The 15738-nt window shown below is 39.6% G+C and overlaps 1 long non-coding RNA gene across 1 annotated transcript; it reads right to left on the reverse strand.

Annotated features, from left to right (window-relative positions):
- Window positions 1-13473: 13473 nt before the first annotated feature.
- LOC118567054 lies at window positions 13474-15396 on the reverse strand. The gene is made up of 3 exons (XR_004933446.1): window positions 15374-15396; window positions 15092-15229; window positions 13474-13740 (listed from the first exon to the last, which is right to left on the reverse strand). It is a non-coding gene; the product is annotated as an uncharacterized LOC118567054 (long non-coding RNA).
- Window positions 15397-15738: the final 342 nt, after the last annotated feature.

The raw sequence follows: 15738 nt of genomic DNA on the forward strand, positions 1-15738 counted from the left end.
TGTTTGCAAACCCTGAAAATATACAAATAAAGATAAGGATGACACAGGCCAGGGAGGTGGCTAAAGCAGTCTGAAACATTTTCATGTCAAGGACCTCCAAATGAATCAGTATTTGGCCATGGTGCCATCTGAAAATATTTTGTACCAGGTACCTCCATAAACTCATATGTGTGTTAAATGTTTCAAATGTGCTGAATATTAATTTCTAGAAATGGTTATTGACATTAATTATAATATATAGGGCACTCTTAATAACTAACAACTAAATTAATTTAATTTCATGCAATAAAAAATAAAACATACTATGCATAGTTGTCCACACAAACCGATTCCTTGAATTTCATCTTGTGTTTGCATTTCTTATATCATCTCATCCCTCTTCTTAGAAGCCTTTTCTTCTGCATCCATTTGATTATTTCTCTGTGTCTTCTTTTAGATTTAGCTCTGCCTTCAATAAGCTCTCTTAGTTCAGTGGCTAAACCAGGCATTATTTGGCCACGATATGACAATACAACTTGATTAGGGTGTTTCTATTTTCTTATCCTCTGATCTTTCCACACACACATCACACAAACTTCTGAGTCTATGTTCCTAGTTCCTGCCAGATTACTATGTATGAAACAAGCCAATCATAATTGTATTCGCAGGCTGGAGGCGGAGCCATGCGGCCTTCATCATTTTGGCTGGTTGTCAACTTGTCAATCACCTCATATAACCACTGTGGCTATTACGGCCCATCTTTTTCACTTACTCGGCAAATTGTTGATGCACAGCTCGTATTAACATTGACTTCAAATAATGAATACAAGGTCTGGTAAAACGTGCAGTACCAGTGTTCCCAGCAGCGATGTGCAAAATACCCAAGTAAATCCAGGTGCTGTCGGGAGAAAGAGAAAGAAGTCAACAGTGCAAACTACACCTGTGGACCATGCAGTGCACATGGACAACGGTAAGCTAGACTGCATGTTAACAAAGTCCTGCTAGAAAGAGGGTTAGCCCGACTTGTCAAGTGTACAGTGCTTTATGTGTGTGTGTGTGTGTGTGTGTGTGTGTGTGTGTGTGTGTGTGTGTGTGTGTGTGTGTGTGTGTGTGTGAAAACAAAGTCTATATGAGTTGTAAGTCTTGTTGTAGGCCTATATTTAGTAGAATTATTATTTTCGGAGAGCAGCAAGGAGTGCATACAAAGTATTATTGTTGATTGAATGTTGACGCTGTCAGTTATAAAGGCTGAGCTATATATTGATGTTAAATGGCATAATGGGTGTCTTTTCCTGGTTTTTAAAGGCCGGTTCCGGCCCGCCAAACAATTTAGTCCGTCCCGGTGGCTAAATGCATGATCATTATTCAAAAAAATAAAATAAAGAAAAGCTTTTTTTTTTTTTTTCCAGGTCCTGTCTGGCAATGTGGCAATAAGAATTGTTGTCTTAATGCCAAAAAGAGCTCATCAGATTTGACTTTCACAAGTGGAGCAGTACTGCTTTTGCCATAGTGTTCTGCTTGATTTATGAATGTGAATAGTTTTACTATGATTCATGCGGGGAATATCTCAAATTATAGCCGCAAGCAGCGTCGATCGGCCCTCGCAGCCAAGCGCCGCTCTGGCCTATTGGCCACCACGGGGATTCGCGCAATGCCAGCCGCAAGCCACTGCAGAAGCTGTCACACATTTTTCCCGCCCTTCCACCGGGCGATTCACACGAATGCGTTTGGCAGCGCTCCCCCACGACTCACAAAAATCTGGTGCAGATCAGTCGATACAGCGAGGAGATACAGCCGTTGAATAATGATAATGCATTTGGCCACTGGACTGGACTAAATCGTTTAGTGGGCTGGATTCGGCCTGCGGGCTGTACATTTGAAACCCCTGGTTTAAACATTAGTATACCAATTTAATAAAAGGTGTGTTTGTAATGTTTCTTGCATTAAGACAGCTTTTATGAAAGTTTGACATCTAAATTGGTGGATACACACCCAAAAGTAATAATATAATGGTAACACTTTAGCAATTGGAATATTGCTAAAGTAACACTTTGAGCAAGATTCCACATGTGTATGTTGTGTACCTACTTTTGTAATTCCTAACAGAGCACTTCACTCTCAGACTGCAGGTCTTCTGGTGGTTCCTAAAGTCTCTAAAAGCAGAATGGGAGGCAGATCCTTTAGCTATCAGGCTCCTCTCCTGTGGAACAAACTCCCAGTTTTGTTCCGTGAGGCAGACACTCTGTTTACTTTTAAGACTAATCTTAAACCTTTCCTTTTTTCATCCATCTATCCATCGTCTTCCGCTTATCCAAGGTCAGGTCGCGGAGGTAGCGGCTTCAGTAGGGAGGCCCAGACGTCCCTCTCCCCAGCCACTTGGGCCAGCTCCTCCGGGGGAATCCCAAGGCGTTCCCAGGCCAGCGGAGAGACATAGTCCCTCCAGCATGTCCTGGGTCTTCCCCTGGGCCTCCTCCCGGTGGGACATGCCCAGAACACCTCACCAGGGAGGCATGCTGACCAGATGCCCGAGCCACCTCAACTGGCTCCTCTCGACGTGAAGGAGCAGCAGCTCTACTGAGTCCTCCGCGGATGACTGTGCTCCTCAACCTATCTCTAAGGGAGAGTTCAGACACACTATGGAGAAAACTCATTTTGGCCACTTGTATCCGGGATCTCGTTCTTTCGGTCACGACCCAAAGCTCATGACCATAGATGAGGGTAGGACCGTAGACAGACCATTAAATCGAGAGCTTCGCCTTTTGGCTCAACTCTCGCTTCACCACAACAGACCGGTACAGCGCCCGCTTCACAGCAGACGCCGCACCAATCCGCCTGTCGATCTCCCGCTCCATCTTCCCCTAATTCCTGAAGAAGACCCAAGGATACTTGAACTCCTCCACTAGAAGCTGGCACTTGGGACTTTCCTTTTTGACAAAGCTTATAGTTAGAGTGGCTCATGTTACCCTGAGCTACCTCTATGGTTATGCTGCTATAGGCTTAGGCTACTGGAGGACATCAGGGTCTATTGTTCTTAAATTTTGCATTGCTTGTTGTCATTTAAGCTTTTAGCTTTTTTTGTTCTCTTTTTCTTCATAGTAGGTACACCTGGTCTTGCGTTCTGTTAGCTGTGGCATCATCCAGGGAAGACAGATCACCCGCTACTACCATCTAATATAGAACTTCTGTGCTTTTTTGTCTGTCTTGTTGTGTCTCTGCTCTGTCTTCTGTAACCCCTAATCTGTCGAGGCAAATGACGGTTCATACTGAGCCCGGTTCTGCTGGAGGTTTTTCCTTCCTGTTAATGAGGAGTTATTTTTCCAGCTGCCGCTTCATGCTTGCTCAATATGAGGGATTGCTGCAAAGCCATGGACAATGCAGACGACTCCCTGTGGCTCTAGGCTTCTTCAGGAGGGAATGCTGCTTGTTAAGACTTTGATGCAATCAACTGGTTCCCTTATATAGGAATAATTTTGACCAATCTGTATAATCTGATCCAATGTATATAATCTGATTGATTTTGACTTTGTAAACTGACTTGAGATGACATGTCTCATGAATTGGTGCTATATAAATAAAATTGATTTGAATAGCTTAACGCATGGCTTGGGGCTGATCATTTAAAATATTCTAGGGGGCGCTATAGAGAAATTAGGTCACGGCCACCAAAGTTTGTTATGGATTCCTGGTGGGGGGTGGATAAGGATGCATCCAAGCGAGTTTTAAGCAGCTCGGCCCAAAACTGTGGAATTTAGAGCCAAACGTATGGCAGCGGCGTTTGAGGTGACTTTGCCACGCCGTCACGCCGCCCTGCTCCATCGAATCCACTTGGGGCTGGAATCCACACCACACCAACTTGTCTTCTGTCTCTGGACACAGTTTCATCTTGATTAGCTCAGAGGGGTAACATAGCGACCGTTTACAGCAAAACATGACACCTTCTGCTGTCAGGAGGCATGGCCTTAATTATTTCATAATTTGATCATTGGATATTGTAGAAGACCCAATGTTGATCAATCATGGAAAGTTTGGTGCCCCTGTGTGTTTCTGTGTAGGAGATATAACACTTTTATTTTTTGTAGCGAATAGGTGAACTTTGACCCCTGCTTAAGCCCCATCAGCATGCTCAAAAACTCACAGTTTTGATAACTTTTAATTGGCCATGCCTTATGATCAGACTGCCCGAGTTTCAAGCCGCATGCTCAAAATCTCTAGGACGAGTTTGATCAAATACCAATGTTGTAAACGTGAAAAATGAGGTCAAATTACGACCTTAAATCTAAAATGGCCAACTTCCTGTGATACTTGCACTATGACATTAATTGTAAATTCTGAGTGTCTTGTTGAGCTCTGCAACTGTACCAAGTTTAGTGTCTCTACGATGAAGTAAGTGTCTTCTATAACCCCCAGTCAGTCGAGGCAGATGACCATTCATACTGAGCCCGGTTCTGCCGGAGGTTTTCCTTCCCGTTAATGGGGAGTTTTTCTTCCCACTGTCGCTTCATGCTTGCTCAGTATGAGGGATTGCAGCAAAGCCATGTACAATACAGACGACTCTCCCTGTGGCTCTACATTTTCCCAGGAGTGAATGCTGCTTGTTGGGACTTTGATGCAATCAACTGGTTATATATATAGGACATTTTTGACCAATCTGTATAATCTGACCCAATCTATATAATATGATTGAACTTGACTTTGTAAAGTGCCTTGAGATGACATGTTTCATGATTTGGCGCTATATAAATAAAATTGAATTGAATTGAATAGAATAGCAAAGGGTCCTTTGAAAATGTCTAGGTGGCACTGTTGAGGCATTTTTCTTTAGATTTTTGTGACGACCTTAAAATATAAAAATTTTAAATTGTCACCATGCATTGGCAAAGTTTGGTGAGTTTTTGAAAATGATAAAGCTCCCAAAAAATTATAATTTACACTACAGATACAATAGGCCTTTGCAGCGCTTCGCTGCTCGGGCCTAATTATAATTTACACTACAGATACAATAGGCCTTTGCAGTGCTTCGCTGCTCGGGCCTAATAATAATTAACACTACAGATACAATAGGCCTTCGCAGCGCTTTGCTGCTCGGGCCTAATAATTAACACTACAGATACAATAGGCCTTCGCAGCGCTTTGCTGCTCGGGCCTAATAATTAACACTACAGATACCATAGGCCTTGGCAGCGCTTCCCTGCTCGGGCCTAATTAACACTACAGATACAATAGGCCTTCGCAGCGCTTTGCTGCTCGGGCCTAATAAAATCTGCAGTTACAATAGGCCTTCGCAGAGCTTTGCTGCTCAGGCCTAATAATAAGAAACAGTACAGATACAATAGGTCTTGGCAGCGCTTCGCTGCTCGGGCCTAATAATAATAATAATTAAAGGAGAAGTCTGGTCAAAATCAGAAATCAAACTGCTGAAAGTACTTTAAATATAAAACTACTACATACTGTGCAATAAATTATACGTTTTTTTAATTAAGAATAATTTTCATTGAATCATGTTTATTTGGAGGAACCCATCTTGTTCAAAAATAGTACTGTCACCTCCCATTTTGTGACGTCACACAGCAGGCCCGCTGTTGAGCAAGTCCCAACGTTCTATTGTTTGTGACGCACTATTTTCCAACATGGTGATGACTGGTGCTCTGTACAAAGCACAGAGTGATGAAGTACTTAGTGACATTGATGGGAATTCCGTGGACCTATCATCATCTGATAGCGATATGGATTTTTTAGAAGAGTTTCTTGACAGAAACCCGACTTTTGGCGGAATCCAGCCATACCTATTTCCAGTGCAAACTCAGTCGGGTCCTACAGTATATATATATATATATATATATATATATATATATATATATATATATACGCGTGTGTGTGTGTGAGTGTGTGTGCGCGCTTCGCCGCAGCACGGCTTTGCAGGCGCTGCAGCGGAGGAGAGATCGCGCTGAAGTGACATGAGTTATATTTGCCCCCTAGTAAATAGAGCAGGTGGTCATTATTGTATAAATATTAAAATATAAAAGCGTTCCAGCACATGCTGGGGCGGTAACCATCCCTGCAAATTCTAAATTTAAAATTTAAAATTTGAAAATAACTTACCGAAATCTTTGCTCTCATGTCATGTTCAAAACATTCTTCTTCGAAATGGTCGCTGCATATGAAGTGTTTTCTCTCTGGCCAGAAGTTAGATGGCAAATCCGCTCTCTTCAAGTTGGCAATCCAGCGACGAGCCCGGTGGCTCATGAATCGGAAAGTTGAAATAAGCAATGTTTTTTCCACTTTTACCATTTGTGTTGGAACATCCAATGGCCATGCACGTGGGCATTGTTGCTGTAACAATAGCTCTTGCGAATGTCAGTGGTGAAGTCCTCTGGAAATCCGAAAAAATTGTTGATGATCGCAACTGTGTAGAACGGCTCCTATTGACTTTGCGCCGAGAAAAGCGCCGAGAAATGCTGTCGCCGCTCCGCTTTTCCACGTCACAGGATGTGATGTCAAACGGCCCTTACTGCCCAAATATGGGCAGTAATGGCCCCATACACAGTGAACCACATGACAATTTATGTTTTTATTTTCTTATTGATTAAAGATTAGTTCATTAAATAACCACAAACATATTAGTTTTAGTTATAGCTAATGGTCCCCTGATTTTTCCTTGTTGACCAGACTTCCCCTTTAACAGTACAGATACAATAGGCCTTCGCAGTGCTTCGCTGCTCGGGCCTAATTATTACTACAGAGGTATTTTTCTTTAGATTTTTACGACGACCTTAAAATACAAAATTTTTAAACAGTCTTCATGCATCCGCCAAGTTTGGTGAGTTTTTGAATATGATAAAGCCCTCAAAAAGGCCCCTCTTTGGGGTGGCAGATTAATAATAATAATTAACACTACAGATACAATAGGCCTTCGCAGCGCTTCGCTGCTCGGGCCTAATGATATGGACACTACAATGGGAAAGTAGGAGAGGAAAGGAAGAACAAGAAGAAAAAAGAAAAGGTGAAAGAAAGAGGAGATAAAAGGAAGAGAATGATACACAATTATTGAAAAAAAAAAACATGTACTTCGTTTAATTAAAAATGAGTTTGACACCCCTGGTGTAAAGTGATGTAATTATCTGAATTTACAAGACTGATTTAGGTGGTAAAACTTAAATAGTAATAATAGTAAAACAAGAATGATCATACATGTGATTCTATCCATCTAAGCTTTAGATTAGGCTATATACAGGGGTTGGACAATGAAACTGAAACACCTGGTTTTAGACCACAATAATTTATTAGTATGGTGTAGGGCCTCCTTTTGTGGCCAATACAGCGTCAATTCGTCTTGGGAATGACATATACAAGTCCTGCACAGTGGTCAGAGGGATTTTAAGCCATTCTTCTTGCAGGATAGTGGCCAGGTCACGACGTGATGCCGGTGGAGGAAAATGTTTCCTGACTCGTTCCTCGAAAACACCCCAAAGTGGCTCAATAATATTTAGATCTGGTGACTGTGCAGGCCTTGGGAGATGTTCAACTTCACTTTCATGTTCATCAAACATGGCATTCCCTTGAGGCCAAGGGAATGCCATGATATGGCAGCCCAAACCATCACTGATCCACCCCCATGCTTCACTCTGGGCATGCAACAGTCTGGGTGGTACACTTCTTTGGGGCTTCTCCACACCGTAACTCTCCCGGATGTGGGGAAAACAGTTAAGGTGGACTCATCAGAGAACAATACATGTTTCAAATTGTCCACAGCCCAAGATTTGCGCTCCTTGCACCATTGAAACTGACGTTTGGCATTGGCACGAGTGACCAAAGGATTGGCTATAGCAGCCCTGTGGAGCTCCCGACGGACAGTTTTGGTGGAAACAGGAGAGTTGAGGTGCACATTTAATTCTGCCGTGATTTGGGGAGCCGTGGTTTTATGTTTTTTGGATACAACCCGGGTTAGCACCCGAACATCCCTTTCAGACAGCTTCCTCTTGCGTCCACAGTTAATCCTGTTGGTTCGTTCTTCTTGGTGGTATGCTGACATTACCCTGGATACTGTGGCTCTTGTCACCCATAATGTTGTGTGCATTGCAATATTTTGAGCAAAACTGTGCTCTTACCCTGCTAATTGGACCTTCACACTCTGTTCTTATTGGTTCAATGTACAATTAATGAAGATTGGCCACCAAGCTGGTCCAATTTAGCCATGAAACTTCCCACACTAAAATAAGAGGTGTTTCAGTTTCGTTGTCCAACCCCTGCATATATATATATATATATATATATATATATATTAGGGCTGGGTATCATCTAGGATGAGCCGATTCGATACGATTCTCGATACACAGCTCACGATACGATACGATTCTCGATACATAGCTCAGCTTGATTTGATTCCAATATCGATATTTATTACTTTGAATTAATGCTCAGTGATTCAATCACCAAAATCAGCCAAATATTATGTTTATGTTCTATTTATTGATCACAGACATATTAACAGGAAAATAAAGTGCATTTGCTTCAATGCATTTAACGTGTCACAGAAACCAAAAATGTGCCCAAACATCTGATTTTAGGGTCAAAGGAGCTTCTAAAATCCTGTCGGCCGTTCCACAAATTCGTCTCACTCGCTCTCCTTCGCTGTGAACTGTAATGGTTGCGCTGTAATAACGCCCCCTAGGGTCTTCGGTTCTCCACAATCACTATCAAGCTATTTCTGGATAATGTTCACCTAAACTAGTGCACTTTCACATCTCCCACAGGTGCTGGGTCCCAGGTATTAAGTGTTCACTTATATACAGTAATCTTGTAATTTATTTATTTATTTATTTATGTTCTTTCACTTTCTTTTTTCAAATATCACATTACACATGTCAGCTTACATAATAATATATATGATTTAGCAATGGCATCTAGGTGTTATTCGAGTGTATCTGTTGCTTTATGTCTGTTGGTTGTGCTGTTCTTTTTGTGTCTCTTTCCAGGTGATGGAGCAGACAGAGAAGGTTTTATCATTCTCTTCCTTTTATCTCCTCTTTCTTTCACCTCTACTCTTTTTTTTCTTTTCTTTCACTTTTTGTTCTTCCTTTACTCTCCCATTGTCATGTCGTTTGCTCCACTTGTAAAAGTAAAATCTGTCGAGCTCTATCTGGCATTGAGACATAAATTCCTATTGCCATATTGCTGGACAGGACACTGGGAAAAAAAAAAAAAAAAAAAAAAAAAAAAAAAAAAAACGCCCCCTAGCGGTTGGGAGGTATATCGATATTGAAAGCCAGAATATCGATATTAAATCGTTTTTAAAAATATCGATATTAATCTTTATATCGATTTTTATGCACAGCCCTAATATATATATATATATATATATATATATATATATATATATGTGTGTGTGTGTGTGTGTGTGTGTGTGTGTGTGTGTGTGTGTGTGTGTGTGTGTGTGTGTGTGTAAAAAAGGACAAGAGAAAGAAAAAAGTGAAGAAAAAAGGCAACATGGCAAGCAGAGAGGTAAGTGTAAAGAGAGGAAAGCAACAAGGCTGCTTCCCTCATGCGCGTCAGGCATGTAGACATATCCAAGTCTGTCTGTCTGTTTCTCTCTTTCTCTCTCTCTCTCACACACACACACACACACACACATACATATATAAAAAATGAAGAGCACGTCCTCTATGGGTGTGAACCTAAACTCCTTTATAAAGAGCAATCGGGGCTTCTTGCCAATCAAGAACCTATCAGCGCTGATGTGTCTGTAACAGTTTCTCTGTCTTTAGTAGATAAAATATAACTTGAAGTATACTTTTCTGTTTTATGCGTCTTTCATCCAAAGTAATAAGAAGGTGGAGGGTAAAACAAACAAACAAAGGGTAAAGCGGACTGGGTCTACTAAGGGTGTTTCACCGGCAACTGGGTGCGGTAGCTCTTAACAGATATAATGATAACAAAAATATCTCATAGCAGTTTAATTCAAGAACTGATGTCTAACCATTTTCCTTGCTTTTCTTGATAACTGATTTTGGCTATTAAGTTCTTACATCGATAGCTATGGCATTGTACCGCCAAAAACAGCTTTTAGGCATCAAAACCACATTTGGTTCTCGATTAAATAACCTTTTTTTTACAAGGGTGCTCTCTTAATTTTTTTTCATGACTGTATATGTTAGAGATGGGCATTTTAGGTAATTTTCAAAGTCGACAAGTCAGGCTAATCAAAATCAATTAATCGATTAGTCCTGACGTCATCGTGATCTCATCTATAAAGAAACAAATATAGTTCACCCCAAAAGGAAATTGTAAAACATGTGTGAGATCTAATTTTCTTTATATATTGGGCATGTTCCATACATCATTATTTTTTTATTTATCTTGTTTAATTTTTATCATTGTGTGGGCTCTACTGTGCTTTATTGAACAGCTGAGAAAGTGGATCAGGGAGGCTGGGATTTAACTGGGCTGTCTGTGTTCATATGGCGAATGTGGCTTGATGGGTTGAGTAGTCATCTTGCAATCAGAAGGTTCAGGGTTGATTCCAGCTTCCCCTTGTCACATGTCGATGTGCCCCTGGGCAAGGCACTTTACCCCAAGTTGCCTACTGAGCTGCGTATCGGTGTATAAATGAATTTGGCTCTAGTGCGCAGCGCAGTCAGTATGACTGGAATAAGTACTTATAAGTTCAATCCATTTAACATTACTTTTTGAAACCACTTTGCATCTATGTGTGTGTTTTGTGGTGTTAATTCACTAGTCGTATGTTTGTTATACTTAACAAAATTTCTGTTTGTTTCTGCACGTCATCCTGAAGAGGTCATCAAGCGATACAGAAAAGTCCTTAAGGCATACAAGAAAGGAAGAAAGTTGAGTGTGGCATATCGAAGGGTTGGTGTCGACAGAAACACCATCGTCGCCAGTGCTCCCATCTGTGAGCTGGCTGTTGTGGCACCAAAGAAATACAAGGAGTTGCTGCTTGCTCATACACCACAGCAACGACTGCAGGACTTTGAATCATTAATCAACACTTCCTGACATTTTCTGGCAAACATTTGAGGGATGTTGAACATCAAAAGAAAAAGGGGAAACTGCTTCCTCTGTCTAAGAAAACTTGGTGTTGTTTCACTGTGTGATGGTGCCCTAGAGCAGTTCAGTTGTGGCTCGGGTCGAGTTCATTGAGTATAGCGGGTCCAGGTTGTGGATATGTTCATATCAGTAATGCAAATGGCTTGATTTTGATTTACTTTTTTTTCTCATGTCCTGCACAAAAAGCGCCCAAACCTCAAGAGTTTGTGTACTGTTGTATACTGCTGTTCTGCCATGTGAGGGCCCAGTATGTTTGTTTTTGTACAATAAAGACAATGTTCAACAAGTTGTCTGTTTTATGTCTTTGCTAATATATAGTACACATGGAAGTCTATGGGTGGAAGAAGGTTGAGATACAAAAATGTGATACTTTAAATATCACATAAAATTGCTGTACCTTGAACTTGTTTTTCCCATTTTCTGTTCTACAAAGTTTCACTGGTATTAGTAGATGGTTCAATAACTATTAACAAGTGACCTGTAAAGGTTGAATTAATGTAGTAGTTAAGTATTAGTTACAAGCTTATGAATGTTATTGAAACATTATTCTAAAGTTACAGCTATTCCTCATTTACCAGCAGTTAATAAATTAGGAATAGTTGCAACTTTAGACTAACGTCCCAATAACACACTGAAAAAAACAACTCATTAGATTTACTTAAGAAATATATTGTAAGTATGCACTCATATTGTTTAAGTAAAATTTAATGATGCAATTTTAAGTAACGCTCACTTGCCAGTATCAAGTAAGTTTTACTTTCCATTATACATAACAGTTGTGAAGATATTAAGTAACATTTACTTAATTACATCCAAGTTGTAAGTTAGATTTATTTAAAAAAACTAAGTAAAGTGAACTTGCACTTTACTCAAAATTTTAAGTAAATTTTATATTCCTATAGAATTTGCTGTTATGAAGTAATTAAGTAGATTTTATTATTTTCTTGTGCTTGACATTTACTTTGCCTTATTATGTTAATATTACTCACTAATATTAGGTAATAATTGCCAGTTTTATTTTGATAAATGTTACCAAATAAATTGAACCAATAGTCTATACATTAAACAGTTTATTTTTCAATTTTAAACAGTTTAACAAAGATGGCAAATACATTATTGTTTTAAATTGCAATCTGTCATGGGTCAGCAAGAAATTTGACAGTCTAACTGAAATAGTACTATTCAAATATGTAATAAAAGAAAAAAGTACAACCCTCTGAAACTGAGCATCAAGATTCGTTACAGAAATATACTCGTATGTCACATCAAGAATGTTTAACTTAAACAAACATGCTTAAAATAACTTCAGGTCGAGGGTCAGAACAGAAACAGCCACTTACACTTTGAGCAGTGGAGTATAGATTATGTATGCCTCTATTTAAATGGAAAAAAAAGCATGTACAATATATCATTACTGTTAAAAGTGCATTTTGTTGTACTGCATTAGAATTTGTGCCGAAAAAAAGATAAGATTGGTACGACTTGTAAACAACAAATACACAGTATTACATATACACCACATCCAACACAGATCTGGTAATAGTCACTACTCAAATGTGCAATATAAATCGTACAAACCTACACACTGAAACGATGCAATTTCAACACTTCAACCATTCGTCCCGACTAGTTGACTTTTAAGAATGCAGTTACAACATTAATGGAACACAAAAAAAATGAACAGCTTCAACTGTCTAACCATTCTCAATGAAGAATAAAATCTACACTAGATATTTGAATAAAGGTATCTGTTATTTGGTTAAAAAATACATATATACCTTATTTGGCAAAAAATAAAACATTAATGACAAGGCAATCTTCCACTAACACTAAATGGAACCCACTGCTAATTCTTGGCATTTGATGCCACATGTTCCTCCTCTAAGATGGCAAAGTCATAAATGCATGTAGGAAAGCAACTTAAACTTCAAGGTGTTTACTTTTGGGGACAGTTTAAATCCATCCAAATTTTTGGAAGACTTCAAAAATGTAGTGCAAAGTGGGTGGGTATCACTGATCTCTACTCACTGGATTGCTGATTTGCCAGAAAAACCACTGGCCGCCATCTTGCTCCTCCCTACTCTCACAGAACCCCATAGGATTTGGTAGCAAAAACAAGCAGTTTTCTGGCTCTGTGAAAACGTTTCACAGGTAATTCTACAGTCAGCGGATGTACTAACACTATCAACTACTGGGAAAGTCATGTGCTGAAATATATTGCATGTTATATATATACGTGTGTGTGTATATAAATAACATGCAATATATTTCAGCACATGACTTTCCCAGTACTTAATAGTGTTAGTACATAACATAAAAGTTTATGGTATTTGACATTTTAAAAGTTTTAAGCCTCCCCTGAACATGAGAAAATCCTCGCTATTCGATGCTGTAGCGCACATATTCCCTAGTTACTGGAGGAAAATAGGGAGTACCAATATGGCGGCTGGTGGCTTCACAGAGATGTGGACTAACATCGGTGAATCACCAATCCAGTGAATAAATAGGGATCAGTGGAGGGTATGCCAAGTTCAGGGCATATATCAGTCCCAGGAGCAGCGAGTAGGCTTTTGCAGTACTGTTGAATGCTGCCAAAATCTCCTGGCCTTCAAGGATGGAGACATCAACTGGATCCTCATCAGCACTGTGGAGAACATGTATTTTCAGGATATGTTTATTGATGTCACTCCAGCTGTCCTCCTGCATGTAATGCACAACAACAAAAAAGAATGTTTATTCTTTTATTCGAGAAACAAATAAAAGAGCTGCATGAATAAAGTGACTTCTTTATCAGGGAAGAAAGAACACAAGAAAACATCTGTTTGACTACTTACTTCTTAATTGGAATATTTAAAGGGACATTGTGTAAAGGAGATAACATCTCCTGTTATCTATTAAACTCAACCATCCATCCCTCCTCTAACCCGCTTAGTCCCTCATGCGGGTACACCCAGGACAGGTCGCCAGTCTGTCGCAGGGCAACACAGAGACAAACAACCATTCACGCACAGACTCACAATTTAGAGAAGCCAATTAACCTAATAGTCATGTTTTTAGGACTGTAGGAGGAAAGGTTGGATTTGAACCCAGAACCTTCTTGCTGCAAGGCACCAGCGCTAACCACTGCACCACTGTGAAGTGCTTTAAAACCAAATAGTTAAAACGTATTTTTTTATTAATCACTAAGTACACCTATCAACAGACTGAAGTGTTCTAATAAGCTCTGAATAATGATTTATACTGTATATACATGGATATACATGGAAAGCTCTGTGCTGGCTGCCATATCGTGTCGCCATGTTTATACGTTCAGTAATGATGCGTTACATTGATGCTGCATTTATGTACAGCTGGGCCGATGGCTGTCGGTAACAAACCAGATGTCATTTTAGTCACAGCAGTCGAAAGAAGGCTGGTAAACATGGATCAGGAAAACAATACAACATCGCAATGTTTTGCCTTGTGCTGACGGACCACTTCTTTGCATAGAGGCTTGTTTATGCCGCTACATGCAGCGGCTGTTGTCCATCTGCTGTCTGCTAGGCCTGTACAATAATTCAATAACGATATACATCAATCTATAGACATATGTCAATGATGGAAAAAAAGGGTCAATTAAAGTTCAATAGAAAAACAATTTTCCCCCCTTTTGCATTTTAGACATGTGGGTTAATATTAATTCATTACATCCTAACCAATCACAGCGCAGACCCAGGAACCGAGCTTTGCCACTCTCAAAGAGTTCAAAGAGAATGCGTACTTTTTTTCTTTTTTAAAGACTTGCAGTTTTGGTAAAAAGGTGGTTGAATAAAAGGTTCAGTCTGTGTTTGTGTGTTTTTATCTAAAAATAGGTTGCTATGCAACAAAATTAAATGGCCAGGGCTGCTTTTTAAATATCTGTTTTGAATTTGTTAATAGTTATCAATATCAATCAATATGATTTCTATTATATCGAAATACAACCGCAACGGTAGATGGCAGTAATTCCTACATAATGTCCCTTTAGTCCGCCATAAAAATTTATTTTTAAATGATTAAAATCATGCCACACCAAGCAATCTTCAAAAGGTTCCTCCTCCTTCTCCCCGAGGTAGAGTATAAGGCTGTGAATAACGGTTCCTCCTCTACCTCCTCTCCCTAGACCTCAAGTCCAACTGTCCACAAAGTCCACTGGCTCCTCCAAAGGACACTCTAAAAAAGAAGAGACACAATTTGTGGTATTAAAACAATGTTCAAAAATATTCAGCCACAATTTTAATATTACATTTTGATGGATGAATAAGGGCAAATATAAGACAATATTCTATCATGCATACATTATTTTCCCACCTACCTGAATAATGAGGATAATGTTTTAAAGGAAAAAGAAATAAACAGTTGAATATTTTAGCCTAGAAAATTTAGGCTAAAATATTCAACTGTTTATTCTTTTTCTTCAATCCCACCGTTATGTTTAGTAATTTCTGCCAACAGCTGCAGCATTTTGATTTAATCCATCCGATTGCAGTATTTGCAAGCCATACTCTGATTGGATGGAAAAAAAACTGTCTGTGATTGCCTTGTCGAGTGGACAGTTTTCTAAGTGGCAAGCGGAGAGACAGAGTACAGAGCTGTATTTGTTCACTAAAGTGTGCATTGGCCGTATGTAACACACGTCGTTGTGAAGCCACCAGCCGCCATATTGGTACTCCCTATTTT

Source organism: Fundulus heteroclitus, chromosome 19 (genome assembly GCF_011125445.2).
Source record: "Fundulus heteroclitus isolate FHET01 chromosome 19, MU-UCD_Fhet_4.1, whole genome shotgun sequence".
NCBI classification, from domain to species: Eukaryota; Metazoa; Chordata; class Actinopteri; order Cyprinodontiformes; family Fundulidae; genus Fundulus; species Fundulus heteroclitus.